This window comes from Lolium rigidum, chromosome 1 (assembly GCF_022539505.1).
Source record: "Lolium rigidum isolate FL_2022 chromosome 1, APGP_CSIRO_Lrig_0.1, whole genome shotgun sequence".
NCBI lineage: Eukaryota > Viridiplantae > Streptophyta > Magnoliopsida > Poales > Poaceae > Lolium > Lolium rigidum.
In genome coordinates, this window is record NC_061508.1 from 336,508,108 (window position 1) to 336,513,244 (window position 5,137).

Here is a 5,137-nt window from a genome sequence, read left to right on the forward strand (position 1 = left end):
TGAAGGCATACTGATAGTTTCTCTTTTTTTATATAGGCTTAACTAATTTTTCCTGGCATTTAGAGTGTCGAGGCTTGCTTTGGCCTGCCAAATTTCTACGGCAGGTATGGCATGGATTCTTGACATCGCCAACCTTAGTTATAATCCTATGCAATATAATTGTCCATACAAAACCAGCAAGGAATGAATTGTAATTTAAGGATAGACATACAAATCGGTGATAAGACAATTGTCTTCAGCAAGTACTTGCTTGCAGTTCATGGCCTAGGAAATATTAACGACAATTGGTACTTCTTAACATAAATTATATATGAATATGTGATAGCTGCAGTTGTACATAGTTGATGTACTGATCTATTTACCATTGCAAAATCTGCGTATCTTTGCTAGTGCTCGTAATGATAAGGCAGTTAATATCTATTGTATTCGTGGCTTACGTAATCCTTCAAAAGTATTTCCAGAAAAAACCTTGCTGATTCGAGAGGGGAAGAGGGTGATGGTGCATCAGCTAGTGATTACATACCAGAACTATGTGAACCTGAATTTCGATGATGATCCTCCTTCGACGTCCCTTGCTAGTTTGTTTGAGGAGAATGAGCAGGTTGAAAAATACTTGAGGTTATTTATATGAATGCTTTCTTCTCGCAATACTTTTCAGGTATTAAGGGCAATGTTCTAATTACCATTACCATAACGGGGTGCTTGGGGAGAAATTGGGAAATGTTTTAAATACTATAGCGTGATGGATGGGGAGTAAATTCCAGTCTGCCGAGATACTATTGAGATACTATTAAATATTTTGGCAATGTTTTAATTACTATAGCGTGATGGATGGGGAGTTAATTTGAGTCTGCCGACATACTATTGACAAACTAAGTATAAAAGATTTTGGGCAATGTTTTAATTCTGTAGCGTGAAATGATTTAGTTACCATAGCTGGTGAGTTAATTTCAGCCGACCGAGATACTATTGGATTCACTGAATATTTGCATATTGAATTGATCCACGAAATTTAGGGGTATATTTAATGAGATGATTTTATGAACGAAATTTAGGGGATTATTAAATGAGATGCTTTATTTAAAATGCAAGTGTTGGGCTATAGTCATTTCAGGAATTTGCAACAATTTCTTTTCACTTTTAAATGATTATGATCAAATGCTATAGTCATTGAAAATGATTACGATCAAATGCTAAAATTTTAATTGAACTTCATAATTTTTGTGGGAACATCCACTTTTGCTTTTGTCGATGCTAGAAGGATATTAATATTGTTTGAATAGTTCCAAGTTCCAGGGTGTGTACTTGTGATTTATTTAGTGCACATCTGAACTACTAATTTTGTTGTGACAACTCCATGCAGTGGCACTGGATGTTGATGACCACCAAGTGTGGTTGATTCGTGCTAGCAAACTTTTGACATTCACAGGTATGTTTATATTACCGAATATAGAGTATTTTATGTTACCGAATACAGAGTATTTTATTCCATCACCATTCTTAGTTTGCTACTTTCTGTCTGCACCTTATGCATATCCTAAGTACTTTTCAAGTTGGAGTTTCTCAAAAACTGGTTAACCACAAACAATAGAATAGAAAACACTTGTATCGTAATAATAGAATGGCCATTACACCGAGAACAAGGTTTGTGACCAAGTATTACAGCTGTTCTAATCCTAATAATAATTGATGGGCATACATGAGTCTTTGTTGTTGAGGATAAAAGTTGCCCCTGTTCATGGACTCACAACCTTGTCGGACGTAGGTTTGTATAGAAACCCATCTTCAACCTGAGTCGAACAAACACTCTGATCCGTCTCCTTATGTATATCAGATTTGGGGTAAGGGTTAGACGATATGACTCCAGATCACCATCAATGCATGGCTTGAAGACAATATGTGACTCGTCTATTGATCTCAAAGCCCCTACAACATATATACATATATAATAAATAAATATTATAATACACATGTATATGCTCAAGATTTAGTGAAGACAACTACATATAGCTTGTAATATACCTTGCGCCAAGCTGTACCGAAGATTTGATGCAGCCAAGGTCCACATATGTTGTTCGGCAAGCCGCCACTATGTCATGTGACGTGACACGTGCTTGTCCCATATGCGCAGCTTAAGGTATTGTCTCCTTGTAAAGTACCAGTCATTAGTAAACCCATAGTTAGAAGAATAATAAAACAACCGAAGACTTTTTTTTATCTTACTTGGTATTCATCAGGAAGACATCTCGGCAAGGGGTTCTACGATTGTTTGAATTGTGAAAGATGACATGGCTGACATGTATGACAATACCCTGAACATCTATAGATGCATGATAGTAAGAACATCAGTAGTTTAATTAGTTAAAATATAAAAAAATTATACCTACCTACGATCGTTTTGTTTCTAATTCTCGTGGTCACTTCGAAATTGGTGAACCGTGTCAGAAGTTTAGTGATGCGAATGTTAGGGTGAGCAGGACAAATCTCTGTACGAGAGTCCATGTGAATGTAGTAATCTGTTGGTGTGAACAATCCAAATGGTGGTGGAGCCTCAGAAATCTGGAACCCCACCCTTTTGAACAGTACACCTCACCGACATGAAGCTCAGTGTTGCAATCGTTCTGCTAGCTGCCGATACGCTATCGCCTCCATCTTGTCTCCCTGTCAAATTCCAAAAGATAGACACTGGTGAAAATATAGCCATTTTGCAAAACATACCAGTCTACCTGTTGACCTCTTCTTTAGTACACAAACATTTTACCAATAATTATGCATGCAATACGAGTAAGTACCACACATTCCTGTTAAAATGGCACCTTTGCACTACTGGGTATGAAAGAATAGATGCATTTCTGTTAAACTTGTATGGGAACCTGGACATCACATAATTATGGGAACCTGGACTAAAATCATTTTATTCTGAAGCTTGGGCGCTGCTATACTGCCTTACTCATGGTCCTTATTTGCATCCTATTTTCAAGAATGTCTACTGGACTGTTTTATTTATATTATGAAATGCTCCTTACATCCTAACGACTAACGAATTGAAAGAAACATATGCAGGTATTGTATGCAGCAAGGAGCATTTACATAGCATTGCGAGAAGAAAGTTGTAGCTACTGGATACCAAGAATGCATTAGAGGACTCACATTTGTGTCAGCTAGGATGGCGTGGTAAATAAGATCTCCTATCTGAGTCACTTTAATTCGCGCGGTCACAGTTTTCACGATCGTCACCCAACCATGACCGTACGTGTGCATGTCTTCAACAAATCGGAAACTAACATGCCTGAGAAATAAGAAGAACACATGTATCAGTCAAACTAACAAATGAAATCTTTGATGCATCATTATAGTGTAGAAAGAAGAAGTTACAAGAAGGATTCCAGGCGAAGCGAGAGTACGGCCTTGGTGGCATTATTCTCTTCGAGCAGGCGCGTCCGAAGCTAAGTTATACTGCTATGGTTACTTCGTAAGGTTGAAAATTGGTTGCATCATATTCTGCTAATTTATAGGCCGGGTCCTCCTATTGTACGTCAAGTATTCTGCCTGGGTGCTATTCACGTCCTCATTAATGTTGATTCCATTTTTTTTCATATTACCTTATGGGACGAGCTTGATTATGGAATGATCTTGATTATGGGGCGATATTGATTCTGGGCGAGTTTGACTGGGGCGTGATTACATTCCTTTTGGGAATTATGGGACGATCTTGATTATGGGGCGAGATTGATTCTGGACGATTTCTGGTGCGAGTTTGATTATGGGCGAGATTACATTCCTTCCGGGCGAGATTGATTCCTGTGTATCCTCGATAATTAGAAGTATGGCTGGGCGAGATTTCTGGTGCGGCCCATCGGTGCGGCCCATTTGGGTGACGACCGAAACTGGTTGTAGTGAGAGGTAGGCAGAATAGGGAACATGTTCCTCCTTTTTAAGTAGTGTAGATATAGTACAATTTCATTGTCAGTGTATTACAATATGAACCTTTAGTGCACGTGCTACTTATTAATATAGTGTAATCGTTAATTCTTAGCTACCTAAGAATTAACTTATCGGTTAGCTACGTCTAACACCGATAGGCGCGTGTGTGTTTGTATATCTCATGATGTAACTCCTAGCCGATTGATGGATCCGCTAATTTAAATTCGGGCTCATTTGGAGCTTTCCGTCTGAAAATCGATAGACCTATATTGTGATTTGAGTTTTCCAGTACTGAAAATACATGCTATGTACAACCTGCTTTTTGTCTATCTTTCGACCACACATGGCACACCCATCTCTGCCGAGTGTCGGCACTCGGCACGGAATTAAAACATTGCAGAAACTATAATAAAAGTACTCGGCATAACGAAACACACGCCGAAGGGGCTTTTTGCCGAGTACCTAAGCATGGCACTTGGCAAAGAAAGCTGCCATGTGAAGTTTCGTCTGCTCAGTAACGCTTGACTAACTGACATTTTTTAGTTATATATTGGGTTGCAACCATGGTTTTTCAGTTACAAATAAAGTTGCAACTTACAATTTTTCAGTTGCAATGAAAATTTAAAATCAGAGGTGACTTAGAATTAGCCCCATCCTAAGAAGATCTAACACGCACACACACGCGCGTCACGACTGGACGTAACACATCACCCTGAGGCTCCCCTACCTCACTTTCCCCTCCCCTGCCCCCTCCCCCTCTTCCTCAAGCCTATCCCGGCCCAGCGCCCCCGACCCCGTGTCATATGCATGGTGAAAATACTAGGGTATGACCATTGGTGATTGTACCTAGCATCGTAGGTAGTCACTTTCTTGTTGAAAGCATTGTTAGGGGTTTGCACCTTCTCCAAGGTGAAAATCTAGGATTTGACCATGTTGGTTAGACCGGATGTTGATGGTGTTTGTGCAATGTTACCTTCGTGGAGTCTGCGTGTCTACGCTAGTGGTATCGCTGTTCTGATTCTCCGATTGCTTCGATGGATATATATTCTCTTTTCTTCGTATTATTTTGTTTTCTGGCTGTGTGCCTCCTTAATGTCTATACTTGCTTCAATCATCATGTTGTTGCAGAGACTTCATGTAATTAAATTCATCTACCTACCTATTGATATATATTCCATTTATAAAAAAAATTGGGGTTAGTCCTCATCTACCT

At 39.1% G+C, this 5,137-nt stretch overlaps 1 long non-coding RNA gene across 1 annotated transcript; it reads left to right on the forward strand.

Annotated features, from left to right (window-relative positions):
- The first annotated feature begins 515 nt into the window (after nt 1-515).
- Nucleotides 516-3,167, forward strand: LOC124684435. The gene is made up of 3 exons (XR_006997020.1): nt 516-658; nt 1,364-1,429; nt 3,064-3,167. It is a non-coding gene; the product is annotated as an uncharacterized LOC124684435 (long non-coding RNA).
- Nucleotides 3,168-5,137: the final 1,970 nt, after the last annotated feature.